The sequence below is a fragment of the Bos grunniens genome, chromosome 3 (genome assembly GCF_055505025.1).
Source record: "Bos grunniens cultivar Pamir isolate PY7600 chromosome 3, Bosgru_T2T1.0, whole genome shotgun sequence".
Lineage (NCBI taxonomy): Eukaryota > Metazoa > Chordata > Mammalia > Artiodactyla > Bovidae > Bos > Bos grunniens.
Window position 1 is genome coordinate 52,182,015 of NC_141167.1, and position 17,837 is coordinate 52,199,851.

General features: G+C 38.0%; 1 protein-coding gene across 13 annotated transcripts in view; it reads right to left on the bottom strand.

Annotated features, from left to right (window-relative positions):
* SLC44A5 (solute carrier family 44 member 5) overlaps positions 1-17,837 on the bottom strand; it is a 425,241-nt gene that overhangs the window by 265,758 nt on the left and 141,646 nt on the right. For 2 of the 13 annotated variants that reach the window (XM_086390627.1, XM_086390630.1), the window contains exon 2: positions 16,153-16,213. The exons of the other annotated variants lie outside the window; for them this stretch is intronic. The gene's annotated coding sequence lies outside the window, so the exon portion shown is untranslated. The remainder of the gene's footprint in view (positions 1-16,152; positions 16,214-17,837) is intronic. 13 annotated transcript variants of the gene reach the window in all.

A 17,837-nucleotide genomic window follows, 5' to 3' on the forward strand; every position in this document is an offset into this window, starting at 1 on the left:
ATACCAATCTTTTCTGGAAAAGAGCACCCCCAATTTAGGCTCACAGTACCCCCACAACAACCTCAGATATGTGAATAATACCATTCTAATGGCAGAAAGTGAAGAGGAACTAAAAAACTTCTTGATGAGACTGAAGAAGGAGAGTGAAAAAACCAGCTTAAAACTAAATATTTAAAAAATCTAAGATCACAGCATCTGGCCCCATTACTTCATGGCAAATAGAAAGGGAAAAGGCTGAAGTAGTGACAGATTTCCTCTTCTTGGGCTTTAAAATCACTGCAGATTGTGACTGCAGCCATGAAATTAGAAGACAACTGCTTCTTGGAAGGAAAGCTATGACAAATCTAGACAGTGTGTTAAAAAGCGAAGACTTCACTTTGCAGACAAAGATCTATATAGTTAAGGCTATGGTCTTTCCAATACTCATATACAGTTGCAAGAACTGGACCATAAAGAAGGCAGAGTGCCAAAAGATTGATGCTTTTGAGCTGTGGTTCTGGAGAAGACTCTTGAGAGTCCCTTAGACAGCAAGGAGATCAAAGTAATCAATCTTAAAGGAAATTAACCCTGAATACTGGCTGGAAGGACTGATGCTAAAGCTGAAGCTCTCTGGCCATCTGATGTGAAGGGTCGACTCACTGGAAAAGATCCTGCTGGGAAAAATTGAGGGCAGGAGGAGAAGAGGGTGACAAAAGATGACATGGCTGGATGGCATCACTGATGCACTGAACATGAACTTGGGCAAACTCTGGGAGATGGTGAGGGATAGGGAAGCCTGGCGTGCTGCAGTCCATGGGGTTGAGAAGAGTTGGACATGACTTGGCAACTGAACACCCACCACCACCACAACAAACTGCGGAAAATTCTTTAAGAGATGGGAATACCAGACCACCTTACCTGTCTCCTGAGAAACCTGTATGCAGGTCAAGAAGCAAAGTTAGAACTGAACATAGAAAAATGGATTGCTTCAAAATTGGGAAAGAAATATGACAGGGCTGTACATTGTCATCCTGCTTATTTAACTTATATTGCAGAGTACATCATGCAAAATGCCAGGCTGAATGAGTCACAATCTGGAATCAAGATTGCTGGGAGAAACATCAACAACCTCAGATACGCAGATACCACCTTAATGGCAGAAAGAGAAGAGCGAAAGAGCCTCTTGATGAAGGTGAAAGAGGAGAATGAAAAAGCTGGCTTAAAACTCAACATTCAAAAAACAAAGATCGTAGCATCCAATTCCATCACTTCATGGCAAATAGATGGGGATAAAGTAGAATCAGTGACAGATTTTATTTTCTTGGGCTTCAAAATCACTGTGAATGGTGATTGCAACCACGAAATAAAGACGCTGCTGCTGCTGCTAAGTCGCTTCAGTCGTGTCCGACTCTGTGCGACCCCAGAGACGGCAGCCCACCAGGCTCCCCCATCCCTGGGATTCTCCAGGCAAGAACACTGGAGTGGGTTGCCATTTCCTTCTCCAGTGCATGAAAGTGAAAAGTGAAAGTGAAGTTGCTCAGTCATGTCTGACTCGTAGTGAGCCCATGGACTGCAACTTACCAGGCTTCTCCGTCCATGGGATTTTCCAGGCAAGAGTACTGGAGTGAGTTGCCATTGCCTTCTCCGAAGACACTTGCTACTTGGGAGAAAAGCTATGACAAACCTAGACAGCATATTAAAAAGCCGAGACATCACTTTGCCAACAAAGGTCCATGTTGTCAAAGCTATGGTTTTTCCAGCAGTCATGTACAGATGTGAGAGCTGGACCCTCAAGAAAGCTGAGCACCAAAGAACTGGTGCCTTTGAACTGTGGTGCTGGAGAAGATTCTTGAGAATCCCGTGGACTGCAAGGAGATCAAACAAGTCAATCCTAAAGGAAATCACTCCTTAATACTCACTGGAAGGACTGATGCTGAAGCTGAAGCTCCAATACTTTAGCAAACTGATGGGAAGAGCCAACTCACTAGAAAAGAACCTGATGTTGGGAAAGATTGAGGGCAGGAGGAGAAGGAGGCAAAAGAGGATAAGATGGTTGAATGGCATCACCAACTCAATGTACATGAGTTTGAGAAAACCCTGGGAGATAGTGAAGGACAGGGAAGCCTGGCATGCTGCAGTTTATGGGTTGCAAAGAGTTGGACACAACTTAGCAACTGAACAACAACAGAAATAGATCCAAAGATGTAGAAAACAAACATATTATTATCAAAGGGGAAAGGAGTGGAGGGATAAATTGGGAACTTGGGATTAACATACACACAGTACTATATACAAAATAGATAAAGAATAAGGACTAGCATAGGGAACTATATGCAATATCTTATAATAACCTATAATGGAAAAGAATCTGAAAAAGAACATATATAAATATATATGTACATTTATGCTTATGGGCCAAATACATACGTGTATATAGGTACATATATATATTTGAGCTACTTTGTTATATACCTGATACATTGTAAATCAAGTATAGTTCAATAAAAAATAATTTTAGAAAATTTTCAACCTCATTAATATTCAGGAAGGGACTTTCCAGGTGGCACTAGTGGTAAAGAACCTGCCTGCCAATGTAGGAGACATAAGAGATGTGGGTTTGATCTCTGGGTTGGAAGATCTCCAGAAGGAGGGCATGACAACCACTCCAGTATTCTTGCCTGGAGAACACCATGGACAGAGGAGCTTGGCAGGTTACGATCCATTCGTTTGCAGAGTCGGACACAACTGAAGCGACTTAGCACCCTTGCAATAATCAGGAAATGCAAAGCTAGACCCCAACAAGATACCATTTTACACTGTCAATGCCAGTTGAATGGCAAAAATTCTCCATTCTGCTGGGAAGAGGGTAAATTTAGACAATCACCTTTGGAAAGCTATTTGCCAGTATCTCATAAAAGTAAACGTTCCCTTATCCTATGAGCTCGCAATTCTTGTCTTAGGCTTGTAATCCTAGTCTACAGAAATTCTTTTTATTTGTTTATCAAGAGACATACAAATAAATTTATGGCAGCAGTAGTCATAAAGCAAAAGATCTGGAAACAACCCCAATATACATCAACAGAGGAATGGGTAAATACATTGTATAATAGCTACACACTGGAAGATTATATATTAGTGAAAGTAAAAAATCACTTTAGCCTGGATGAGTCTTAGAAATATAACAATGAAACGGGAAAAGCTAGGTACATAAGACATTATACAGACTGTGCCATTTTCATAAAAAGCTCAAAAATAAGCAAAAATAAGCATATAGAGATAGACAAATAGACGGAGATAAAATGAAAAACTCTGGAGACAAAATTATAAAAACAAACTTCAAGAGGAGTCACCATGGGGAGGAAGAAAGGGGCTAAATACAAATAGGTGAGGAAAGTACAAGTAGATGCAACAATATTAATCATTTTAGTTCTTCAACTGGGTTCCAGTTGCTCAGGTGCTGCTTATCATGATTTAGATCTTACATATGTTAAAACAATCTTTTGTATATATCAAATATTACATTGTAAAAATACTTTTAAAGAGATAGGAGATAAGGATTAGAAATAGTATATGAAGACGAGTTTTACTACAAACGTAGAAACAAAAGGGTTAAAAGTAGAAGAGGACATGGGAATAAGACAGAATTCAACTTTGTTTTTATTTTTTAATATGGAAGAAAGTACAGCATGCTCTTATATTAATAGAAATGATATAAGCAACATGGAAATGCTTGATGATGCAAGAGAGAAAAAGAGGATAATTATAAGAGCACAGACCTTGGAAAGGAAAAAGGAAATCTGATCTGGCACCTATGAGGAGGGATCTGTCTTATAACACAACAGAGAAAATGCACCTGTTTCAATAAACGGACAGGCAGAGTAGATACAGTTAACGTATTTGTTGACGGAAAGATAATGAAGGTCACATCTCTTGAGTCGTTCTATTTTCTCTGTGAAATGTGAAGCAGGGTTACGCTGATTCTGAGTGGGGTGGAGTGAAGCAGGGAGCACTGATGTTTTGAGGAGAGAGAAGGTGAGAAATTATTAACTTTAAACAGGGAAATGTAATGGGACATCATCCACATTGATGCACATTCTATCGATTTTTCCCCTACCTCACTAACCACTCCTTATCCTCCTTTACTAGATTTTATCCTCTTCCTCAACTCTAAATGGACTTCCCTAAATATTGGGAGTGACTGAGCTCAGTCCTCAGATACATTCTCTCCATCATGTATCTATGTGAGTTCACCTACTCCCATGGCTTTAAATATCCTCTAAGTGCTAATGACTCACAAATTCTTATCTGCAGTTCCTAACCTCTGCCAGGAGCTCCAGAGTTGTATATTCAACTGCCCATGTGATGCTTATACTTGGGTGTCCAAAAGGCATTTCTAGTTCAACATGTCCAAAACAAACTTTTTATTTCTCTGCCCATTCCTCTTTCTTCCCAGTCTTCACAGCTCAGTAGATGGCATTAACTACTCATCTGGTTGCCCAGAACAGAAACCTAGTTTTCCTTGATTTTTCTTTTTCTCATACCTCACATCCAATCTATCAGCAACTTATAGAAGCTCTACCTTCAAAATACAACCCTTCTCAGATCCCAAATCTAATCCTTCTCACCACCTCCACCACTACTACTCTGCTCCAAGGCATCATCATCTCTTTGCTACATCTTTGCAATAGCTTCCCTGACTCCAGATCAGTTCCACGCCCACCCCTAGTCCATTCTCCATATGCATCCAAAATGATCTTTTAAAAGCATAAATCAGATGACATACTCTCATACTTAAATCTTCCTATGTTGTCTAATGCATTCAGTACAAAATCAAAGAGTCCTTACTCCGGTCTATCTGGCTGTACATCATCTGGCTTTGGCTAACTCCTCAACCGCATCCCTCCGTCACTCCCCTACCTCTAACTCTGCTTCAATCACATCAGAATGCTTATCATTTCTAGCAGTTGTCAAGCTCATCTCTACTTCAGGGTATCTGCATCAACATTCAATGTGCCTCAGAAATTTTTGGCACATTCCTTTCATTAGTCGCAGTTAAACATCACCTCTTAAAGCCGGTATTTTTATCCAAAATAGCCCACCCTCTTTATTTACTTACTCTCCTTTATTTTTTCTTGATTGCTTGGATGGCATTCTGTTTTATATACATTTTGTGAATTTCTCCCACTGGAAGGAAAGTTCTATGAAAGCAGAGACTGCCTTGCTCACCCCTGTTAACTGTGAATAGTGGCCAGCAAAAAATTTTTGTCGGTTGAATAATTTCAAATTTATTTCTTATAGCTTAGAAGTCACAACTAAATTCTCTCTTTCTAACTGGCAAATCTAGCTTAAGTAATTTTGTTTGCATCAAGTTTATGGATTTATGGATTGCTCTATACTCTAAGGTCAGCTTCCTTCCTTGTAGAAGAATAATCATTTCTTAAATTTACTTTCTAATGTGTAAAATAACACTCACTGAAAGATTTGGAAGCAAATTACCTACAGAAATCACTATTTAGATACAATTAGTTCATTCATCACCATCATCAAATAGATTATAGTACCACCCTATTTGATAATGAACTTGCATTTACCATAAGAAGGCATAGTTCTTTGAAAGGTACCCTGGACCAGAAATGAAAACATTCAGAGTCCTTATTTAGTTCTTGATTAGTATATAAACTGAAAAAGTCTTCTGTTACTTAATAATTCCATTGCTTCATCTGTTAAGTAGGAACAGCTGCCCTCACACTCCCAAAGAATTCTCTATGGATTAGCATGAAGAAGTGGAATTGTTGAAATAGGAGCTGTAAAATATTCATTTTTATAAAGACTATTAAAGAAACTATTAATATCCTTCATTGATTTCTATCTCTTTGAGCTTATAGGAAAAGTTTATAAAATTCCAAATGAGTTTAATATAGATTTTGTAAGGTAGGAATAATTCTCATAATAATAAACCACTTTTTACTTAGTTCTAGCTGTTATTACTTTGATAATGATTGTGTCTCTGGATAAATAATATAGGAGACATTCAGAGAAGGCAATGGCACCCCACTCCAGAACCCTTGCCTGGAAAATCCCATGGACAGAGGAGCCTGGTGGGCTGCAGTCCATGGGGTCTCTATGAGTCGGGCACGACTGAGCGGCTTCACTTTCACTTTTCACCTTCACGCATTGGAGAAGGAAATGGCAACCCACTCCAGTGTTCTTGCCTGGAGAATCCCAGGGACAGAGGAGCCTAGTGGGCTGCTGACTATGGGGTCGCACAGAGTTGGACACGACTGAAGTGACTTAGCATAGCAGCAGCAGCAATTATTACTTTGATAATGATTGTGTCTCTGGATAAATAATAGAGGAAACATTTTGACAGAAATATTTTTTAGTAATCTATGAGGCACTATAGAAAATAAGAGATGCTAAAATCTGCATGAGGGTGGCTGCCCTGATTTTCAAAAGCAAAGAGGATGGTTTCTGAATACTAAGCATACTTTATATTCCAAACAAATTAAGTGGATTATCAAGGGCAAAAAAACATAAACCCTTCCTAAAAATGAAAGTGATGATTTCTAGAGACCCTCATAGGCAAACTAAAAAATAAACTCGTTCTGAATTAACCTCATTTTCTCCCCTCCTCTTTATTGAAATGTTTCTTGCCTATTTGTTGTCTAACTAGATGGATAAGTCAGATCACATCTATAAAAATAAACAGACCAAGGATTCAGGAAGTCAGTTTTGCTTTTCAGTATACCTTAACGGTTTCAGAAGCATGCTCTGGGTGATAGCACAATTTAATAAAATTATATTGGCAAAGTTTAATCTCATAAAAAAGAATAAATTTGTGGTAATTCAAGGAGAGGTATATATGCTTTTGAAACATTTTTATCATTTATTCAAGTAAATATATAAAAATAATATTTAATCAAATATATAAATTATTCAAAGCTGAAAGAGATAATAAACCTGTCTCATCTCAGTGAATGACATCACCATTCATCCAATTCAGTCCCCTCTGTCCACCTGGAATAATTAAGCTAAATTACTGAAACAAATCCATCCCAAAATACTGTGGCTCAACCAAGACAGGAAATGATCTTTATAATGCATAAAAATGCAAACATGAGTAGAATAAAGCCAATGAAGAGGCTCAGCTTCACAAGATCATTCAAGAACCCAAGTTTCTTCTACCCTCTTCTTCCAGCCCTTAAGTTGATGCTCAAGCCACCATGGATGGAAACTGGATCATTAGCACCAGTCCATGTTCCAGAACATGAAAGTGGCTTAGAGTCCAGGGCAAGTAGTCCTTGACTTTTAGGAAGGGACCTGGTTGTTGGCCCAAATTTAGTCTGTGGTCACATTTAAATGAACAAGAGCCTGCTAAGAGACTCTAGCTGGATAATCATGTAAACAGCTAAAACTCAGAGTAGGGTAGGTGGTACCCTTTCTAGAAGGAATGAAATGAAAATGGATATAGGAAACAATGAGTGGGTTTCTGACACGCACATTCCAAAATGCAAATCTGTCACCAAATTAAGTCTGTTTCCTATATATTATTTCACAAAAAACACCCATTTACCTCCATCTTTAGAAAGCCCTTGTCTGAGACATCATCACCTCTTTTACTACATCATCACCTGTTTTACTACAAAATCCTCTGAACTGGTCTCCATGTATTCACACTAGCATTTGCTCCCAAATCAGTTGTCTTCATTACAGAAAGCAATGGCACCCCACTCCAGTACTCTTGCCTGGAAAATCCCATGGACGGAGGAGCCTTGTAGGCTGCAGTCCATGGGGTCGCTAAGAGTCGGACACGACTGAGCGACTTCACTTTCACTTTTCACTTTCATGCATTGGAGAAGGAAATGGCAACCCACTCCAGTGTTCTTGCCTGGAGAATCCCAGGGATGGGGGAGCCTGGTGGGCTGCCGTCTCTGGGGTTGCACAGAGTCGGACACAACTGAAGCGACTTAGCAGCAGCAGCAACAGCATTACAGTCACAGGGATCATTTAAAAACACAAATTTAATCATGTCATAATGCTGACAATCTTTCAATTATTGCTCATTGTTCTTAGGAATTATTAACAGGAACTCTAAAGTCCTACATATTTGACACTATTTTTCTCATATTTCATCTACATTTCACTATATTGGGCTGCTATTCTTCATAATTGTTTATCTTTCTTTTTTTCACTTGAACATAGTATTTCCTTCCCTGATTTTGGTTCTTTGAGGATTTAAGGGAGAGGTATTTTGTTTTAGGAGTTTCAGGGAGGAAAGAAACATTGAAATGACCTTACTCCACTATCTTTAAGTAGAAATGTCTGTGCATGCATGCATGCTTAAGTCACTTCAGTCATGTGCGATTCTGAGAAGTGTTTGTAGTTACGAGTAAATGTTAACATACGGAAGATATGTGTGCTTGTTCCATGGCTTCATAACCCAGGAGAATGCTTGCCCCAGTTTAGGAAGCACCTTACAGTCTATTAAAGTAGATTTCCCCCAATAAAGCATAGAATATTACAAAATAAACTAATTATATAGCTTCACCATTATGCCCACACATTTTCTAATGAGAGAAACTGCCTTTCCCAGCACTCATAAGGAAACAGAACTGCAAATGCTGTCTATTTGCTAAGGTTCTTGCCTCCAACTGCGTTTCTCCAAAAACTGTGCAGATAAACACCCGGCATACTGACAGGCACATATTAGGTTTTCAAAATGCTATTTCTCTCTTTCCCTTTTAATCAAGAAGGAAAAAATGTTTTTGAAGAAAGCTTTATTAAGAGCTTACTAAATGCTAGGCACACTGATCTAAACCAGAGGTCCCAGTCCTGTGGGTGAGAAACACAAGTGCACTCAAAAGGACAACCAGCACAAACCGTGCTGTGAGAGCAGAGGATGTTTTAAGAAAACAAAGTAGACTTTCTAATCTGTCATAAAATGGGAATACCAAGGAAGTGGAATGGGGGCTTCCTAGAGATGTCTAAATCAAATTGTCAGACCACTAGTTACAAACCACACAGAGAAGCAGGAGGGAAAGTATTCCCAGCAATGGAACAGCAACATTCCTATAAACAGCACAAAGACTAGACCATGGAATATTCAAAGAACTCTAAGTCCAGTGAGGGTGAACAACAGAGCGGGATGAAAATGGCAGGAAATGAAGTTGGAGAGGAATCAGGAAGCATATCCTTTGATTCACTTCAACAGAATTTATTTAGCACCTACCATACACTGAGCACCTACCATACTAAGAGTTTGAGTGAACTCCAGGAGTTGGTGATGGACAGGGAGGCCTGGCATGCTGTGATTCATGGGGTTGCAAAGAGTTGGACACGACTGAGCCACTGAACTGAACTGAACTGATATACTGAGCATTGAGAATTCAAAGACTAAAGGCATATATGTGGAATCTAGAAACATGGTGCACATGAATCTATTAGCAAAGAAGAAATGAAGACAGAATAACAATAACAACAATATTAATGAAAAGGTATTCCATTTCTTTTCTTTTTAAAAAAAAATATTTATTTAATTGGAAAAAAAACTATTTATTTAATTGGTTGCACTGGGTGTTAGTTGCAGCCCATGAGATCCTTCACTGCTGTGAAAGACCCTGCACTGTGCAGTTATTTTCAGCGCACAAGGCAGGGGCGGCAGTCACGGTCTTTAAGGTGCCTAGAACCTTTGAAATGTTCAACCAATATCACAGTAACTTTAAAACATTCTTACACACAAGCAGTGCTCAAGCATTGCTTCTAGACCCAAGTAATATAAGTAGAAAATAATTTTGGGAAGAGTTGCTTTTATAACTGGATTGTATGGGTAGAAGGTATTCTTGAGAATAAGGGCAACTATATTAAAATTAACAACTCTATATGCATAGAACATAAACTATACAAATCGGTCTCACTGAATACGCATTCTCTGCACTGTTCTCTCCATTTAAATGAGTACTGCAGCAGCAGCTCTAAACATTTGCTCTTGAACTCTGGAACTCTAGCTACAAGCAGGGTTTGTAATGTTATGATAATGAGAAGCCGTATTTTAAAAGAGATCATTATTAAAGTGCTCTGCCTTAATTTGGAGTTGCCTTCCTATTTCCGCCCAACTTTATTTGGAATGAGTTGCAATTTCTAACCTACTACCATTAACAGAAGCTCTGTGTGATTAAGACAATAAATATATTCACAAAATGTAATCGCAGCTTTTGGGGCTTTAAACATCTGCTCTGAAAATAAAACTTTTACAAACACACAGTCATGGGCAAAATGAAACCTTTCTTCCAAGACTTTTTTTTTTGGAACTGAAAGGTCTGAAATACAAATAATAGTCTTTTCCCAAACCCAAAGTGCAAATTTAAGCTAATTCACATGTGATATTGGTCAATTATCTGAGCCTTTATGAAGTTGCAGGGCACTCTCAGAGTCCTTTGACTGCTTTAGACAAAATTGTTCAATGGGGCTAAAACTCTGCATTCAAGATTTCAGTTAAAGTAAGGTCTCAATGTAACTGAAATGTCCAAAATCTGTTTATTTTATTATCATTTTTCTTATTGCCTGTGTTGTCAAAATAGGAATAACCTCCTGTCAACATTTAGTAAATCTTTGCCCCGTTTCAATTTCTTACTCTAGAAATACAAGACTGGTAAAGAAAGAACTTATATTCAACTCTCTCCTAGTTGGATAACTTGTTCAGTATTGGCCAGGAATTTAAATGGGCTTTCAATCCCTACATATTTCATTATATCCTTTAAAATTAGTCTGACATCCTTGGAAAATTATCCAAAATATGGGAAGTTTGACAGGTATTTATCACCACAATAGAGCAAAAAACTAGAAGCAACCCAATCTCTAAGAATAAGGGAATGATTACATAAAGGCTGATATATTGATTAAATAAAATATCATGCACCATTCAGAAACACGGTTATACATGAAAAATGATGCTGTTATAACAAATATTCCATCAACTAAAAAATGTCCATTCTCTGATGTTTTAATTGAATCTACAGATCGTAGAGTACATCACCACTTATATAACATGTTTGAAAACAGTTTTTAAATTGTTCCATAATAGATTTCATCTCTGATAGTTTTCACCCTTCTGGCCATGAGACAATACTATTTTTAGGTCACTTTCTTCACACATATTATTTTATTGAATCCTTTTAAAATCCAAAAAGGTGAATAATATTATTAATTCACTAGAGTAGTTATTATTATTAATATTATTATGAGTAGTTTATCCCAAGCCATTAGGTATACTTAATTGCTTTTGGGGGATCCTATTCCTACAAGTCAATCAGTCACAAAGTATTACTTGCTACAGTGACTATATATATCCTTTTCCAGCAAAAAAAAAAAAAAAAGAAAGAAAGAAAGCCTTCATTATTTAAACACTATATAGACCAGCTCTGTCCAGAATAAATGTAACGCAAAGCACACATACAAGTCATGTAATTTTAAGTCTTCTAGAAACTGCATTAAAAAGTAAAAAGAAATACATGAAATTGATTTTAGTAATATCTTTAATTTAACCCAGTATATCCCAAATATCATCATCCCAAATATTGTAATCAATATTATAATTACTAATGAAATGTTTTAAACTTTTTTTTTTACTAAACCTTTTATTAACCCTATGTTTTACATTTATAGTTCATTTCAACTCATATTTGTCACATTTGAAGTGCTCAGTAGCCCATGTGGCTGCTGCTGCTGCTGCTAAGTCGCTTCAGTCATGTCCAACTCTGCACGACCCTATGGACAACAGCCCTCCAGGCTCTGCTGTCCACAGGATTCTCTAGGCAAGAATACTGGAGTGGGTTGCCATTTCCTTCTCCACAGCCCATGTGGCTAGGGGCTTCCGTCTTGGACCGCACAGCTGAAGACTGAGTGATTGATGACAGAGTGATAAAAATACTTATGTAAGGTATACTGCAACATAATAAGCCTTATGCTGTAATACCATGTGGCATTTAAGACAATAATACCATTTACGTAATTCAGCAGTAGATTTTACTACCATTCCCAGCTGAAAACATAATGATTTCTTTTCCATTTTCTTATTTTGATATACTGAAACCAATATGTGTGTAACTTAGTGAAAAAACATTAATAAATGTTACGGAGTATAACGGAATAGAAATACTATGCCTTTGGGGTAAAATGTCCTGGTTATGAGACAAATGAAAACTAGTCAGCATATCCGGCCTCTCACAGGGAAACATTGCAGTTCAAAGGAAGGGGGCCTTCAAGGATGACTTGAATATTTCCTAAGTATCAAAAATTTTCTTTAGAGGCAGGTATTTTTCACCACCATTCATTTCACATCACATTGAAGGAATTCCCACAGTTCAGATGTTTCTACAAGAGTACCTAAGGAATGATCCTGGAAAGCGAAAAGCTTTTGATAATAACCAAGCTTTCAAATCAATCCTTAGGACAAGACTTCTAAAAAGAATTGAATGAGGTCCATACATGAAACTAAAAGCTTCATTTTTCGAAAACCCCAGGACCATACTTTACAACAACAGTTTTTCTTTTTTAATACCCCAAAGACAATAAAGAATGGTAACAATAACCCTGTGTACGAGACAGCAAAAGAGACACTGATGTATAGATCAGTCTTATGGACTCTGTGGGAGAGGGAGAGGGTGGGGAGATTTGGGAGAATAGCATTGAAACATGTATAATATCATGTATGAAATGAGTCGCCAGTCCAGGTTCGATGCACAGTACTGGATGCTTGGGGCTGGTGCACTGGGATGACCCAGAGGGAGGGTAGGGGAGGGAGGAGGGAGGAGGGTTCAGGATGGGGAACGCGGGTATACCTGTGGCGGATTCATTTCGATATTTGGCAAAACTAATACAATATTTTAAAGTTTAAAAATAAAATTAAAAAAAAAGAATGGACACATAAGAGAAAGCAAATGATGTATAGTTTTGCCACTTTATAAATGTTCCTCACCTACTACCACAGCCAAAGTTAGGCCAAGTTTAATGTAATTCTTCCACAAAAGCTAGTTCATGTTACAGGAACTCTTCTGGAACATAAAATAGAATTTATAGTCTAGTGTGGATGACTACAGCCAAGTAAGCATCTAAATTATTATATAGTGTTTATGACTGTGTAAATACAGGAGGTACGGTGGAAACACATATGTGGGGCCATCACCCAGACCATGTTGGGGAGGGTGTGTAATTGGGATCAGCCTCCTGGAAAAAGTAAAGTCCAAACTAAACCTATTCCATGGGTAGGTGTTAACTTATGAAAGGAGTTTGAAGGAGAGGAAACAATGTTCCAAGACTGGGGTGGGAGAAGCATGGCATGTCCAAGAGCCGAGAGAAGTAAGGAAGCCAGGTGGAGAAATGGGGGCTGGACAGTGAGTAAGGTACAGGAACCTACGGCCTCTTGTAAACTAAGGAGTGTGAACTTGATCTTCACAGCAACAGAGAGCTTTTGAGTGACTGCTTTTGCTTTGACCTTCTACCTTTTGGGGTTTTCTAGCTCCCGAATTACCTGAAAACCCTAGAACTAAAGCATACAACAAGGGCTTCAGGGAAAACAGCAAAAACCATAGCTTCAAATACAATGCGTCATAGCTTCAAATACAATGAAAAAAAGGGGGAAAGGCCCAGTCAAATTCATTCCCTGAACCTGGAAAGCTAGTATTTTCTCAGTGATTCCTAGATCTATTTTTTTTTCCTTTTTTATGATCTGGCTGGGGTTTCTTTGCAGTTTCATAAAATTAATGGCTTGTAACATTTCATTACAGGGCAAATCTTTCTGATCACTGCTTGAATCCCTGCCTTAAAGGGAATCTCCAGGATACAAATCTTTCTGCAAGGTGCACTGTGGTTCTATTTGAGTCTGTGGACTGTGGTTCTGTTTGAGGCCTTCCTTTCAACAGAGAATGTTGTTTCAAGTACCCCTCTGCATCTAATACATGCGCACACACAAACACCCATGAACTCAAGGGCAAAAGGAAGGGAGAGAATATCAGCATAGGCAGCTCTCAGAATCTTCCTAATCAAATCTTTCATCTCCCAGAGATGGAAAGGAGAGCACAGTCCCTCAATTAAGCAATCATCCTCTATCTGAGAGGATATAAAGATACTAATGCCTCTCTTTCAGATACTGTTTCTCTGTTTGGTTTGGTTTCTTTTCTAATTTATTCAAAGTATTTCCTATCTGGCATTCTAGTACCTTCTATGTCTTATTAATTTTCTTCTGCTAACTGTCTTAGACTGGCAGCTTTTACTCAGCTCAGTCATTCAACCCTTCAAGTCATTGCTTAAGTCCATGTGAAAGTAAAAATGAAAGTGTTAGTCACTTAGTCGTGTCTAACTCTTTGTGACCCCATGGACTGCAACCCACCAGGCTCCTCTGTCCATGGAATTCTTCAGGCAAGAATACTGGAATGGGTAGCCATTCCCTTCTCCCAGGGGATCTTCTCAACCCAGAGACTGAACCTAGTCTACTGCATTGCAAGCTGATCCTCTACTGTCTGAGCCACCAGGGAAGACCATTTACTCTTTTTCTATGCTCAGAAAAGATCCAAATAAGCTAGTTAATATCCCCACCCATAAATTCTTCACAGTCTTAAGAACCATAGCCAAGTAACCACTAAACCACAAATCTTCCCTGATTTGTATTTGTAATTCCATTTCATAATCATTCTTGATTTCCAGCTCCGAATGTCTTTCGTAGTGTGTCCTGGAAAGTCCTCCAGGTTCTTCACATCCCCACAAGGCAGGAATGGGAGAGATTAAACACCCTAATCTAGTAAGGCTCTTGCTCTTTGGGATAACTTGCAGAGCAACTATCCCCGAGTTTAAAAAAATAGTGAAACAACATGATGCCAAAGGAAACTGAATAATGAGCCACTGGGCATTTCTTCTTCCTATTTCTATGCCATTTCTTCTTCCTATTTCTATGCCACTGAGAACAGACCTCTCAAGACAAAGGAGCAAAACTAGAATAAAAAGTCATTATAGCAAAATTAAGGGTGGATCATGCAGGGAGAAGTGTGCAGAGCACATGTCTAAGCACATTTCTGTCCCAGTCATGAGAATCAACTTCATTCACTCCTCTGAGAAGAAAGCCAAGGCATTTTTAAATGCAGAGCTGTTTAGACTTGGTACTCATTTTGCAAAGCTAATAACATTTTTGAGGGTTCATTAATCTCAACAAGTCTGAAAAAAATACATTTTCATGTTCTTGCTCTCCAGCTATCATCTTTACAGTATATTTTTACATAAATAATTGGTTATGGCTCAAATTAAAATAACTTTGACAATTATCAAGCAGGCTAAGAGTTTCTGAGCTTGTGCTGGGATGAGAGATAGCAGCACCCCAGAGTGCACCCAGACCATGTGTTATCTTATGATAACATTCAATTCACTTCTTTCTGGGCTCATAAAATATAAAAGTTTTTCATCTAACTGTCAAAATGACAGTGTTCTGTTTAGATAATATTCCTTTGTAGGAAGGTTAGTCTCAATAGAATTTTTCCGATTAAAGTATACATGTGGTATGTGTGAGGACTAGGTTTCGTGTCCCTGGCAACCTGGGTGTCCTCAAAAGCATTACAATCCTGTCCTCAGGATTACAAGTTCTGTAATGCTTCACAGACCACTGTGTCCTCTATATTCAAATCCTTCTCTTCACAAACTAACAAGTGGCAAGCCTTCAATCCTACACACATTATCCTACACACGTTACAATCTTTCTTTGCATCATGCACTAAAGACCTCTGGTGTGATAAATTGTCATCTCCCTCAACCTCAGAGGTAACTGGCTATAAAATTGTTTTATGTTCCTAGTATTCCTAGTCCTCAAGTAAAAATACTATCTGTAATTCAATGTTGGCAATATGGTATTATTCATAAAGCATTCAAATTGTACTTTCCAGGTTTAGAATGCCACCAGAACTACTTGATTGAATTACAGTCTAGCCAATTCTGCTGGGTGTCCTTTTTTCTGCATGAAAATTACAAGCATTTCCCAACATCTCCAGGGCCTAAATGGAAGCTCCAAAGGGAGTAATATTTTGCATAATCTTTCAAAACCTTCTTCATGGACATTCAAGAGCCAAGAACTGGATGCAAGCGTGTTAGTCGCTCAGTCATGTCCGACTCTTTGCAACCCCATGAACTGTAGCTCACCAGGCTGCTCTGTCCACAGGATTCTTCAGGCAAGAATGCTGGAGTGGGTTTCTATTCCCTTCTACAAAAGAACCAGATACAACTATTTAAAAAATGATGGCTAAAAATGAATAAATAAGGTTCTACTGTGTATCACAGGGAACTATATTCAATATCCTGTGATAAACCACAATGGAAAAGAATATTTTAAAAAAGAAAATATAGACATGTATATATGTATAACTGAATCACATTGCTGTACAGCAGAAATTAACACAAATGTAAATAAACTACATTTTTATTTTTAAAAATTAAATTTTTAAAAAAGAATATCAAAAAATTAAAATACCTTGTAAGGTATTTGTAGCTTTCCAAAAGGGAAAGATAATGTCTGAAGATAAAATTCAGTCTCACTGGTTGATTTCCAAAGCAAAATTCCTAAATTGATGACAAGGATTCAAACTGTATCAGACAGTTTTGGGTGAGGTAGGAAGGAGAATGGGGTTTTCTTATTTATTGAGTATGGGGGCTTGTTCTGTGCTGTTCTTTCCTCAAAAGGCATATATATATATATATATATGCCCCAATTAAAATCCAATCACACACAGATGTTTCATTACCCTCTCTGCATTGATTTGGAAATATCTCTATGTTTACTTTCAAAAGACAGTCATTTTACAGATGACTTTCTCCATTGTACTCAGCTTCTCTGATCCTAGCACATAATTAACATCTTATTTTATAAGCTTTCTCTTCGTCCTAGCCTTATTTTTTTCTCATGTGCTTCCCATAATTTTATAAATTACCTTCCTTTTTAATAAGAAGATCTTTTCCTCTGGAAGGCAGTAGGCTTTTTAGACTTTGTCCAATGGCAATATGTCTCACCCAGCTGTCAGTGGAATACTTCTTTCTAAGTAATGTAGCGAAGTGAAGTCAAAGTCGCTCAATCATGTCTGACTCTTTGCGACCCCATGGACTAAACAGCAATGGCATTCTCCAGGCCAGAATACTGGAGTGGGTAGCCTTTCCCTTCTCCAGGGGATCTCCCCAACCCAGGGATCCAACCCAGGTCTCCCGTACTGCAGGCAGATTCTTTACCAGCTGAGCCACAAGGGAAGCCCAATGTAAGTAATGTAAGGTTACATTCTAAGTAATGTAACCAGTCTTTTAAACACAAGCTCTATGATTCTGCAATGTGACTCTGTGACAGTAAATCAGAGAGGCCAAATATTTTCATCCTTATTCAGTATATACAAGATATACAGATATGACCTTGTTTTATGCCTGTATCTTAGACTCTAAGTCTTTCCTTTAGACTTGTTTTATTTCTTCAAAACTATATGCTAATAAAAACATGAACAGATTTGCTGCTTCATTGAATATTTAACACTCCTTCATTAAATCAGTTCACTTTCTTTTTATTTTTTTTATTTAACTTTACAATATTTTATTGGTGTTGCCATATATCAAAATGAATCTGCCACAGGTATACATGTGTTCCCCATCCTAAACCCTCCTCCCCATACCATCCCTCTGGGTCGTCCCAGTGCACTTTCAATAGCAGATTTTATTCTAAAATCCAGGGGGAGGAAAATGACAACAATCTGATAACTAGAAAAGCCAAAGCCACTAACAATATTTTTAAAATTTCATTACCATACATTCTGCCTTTTTCATCATTTCCTAGGCACTTATTGTCAATAGTA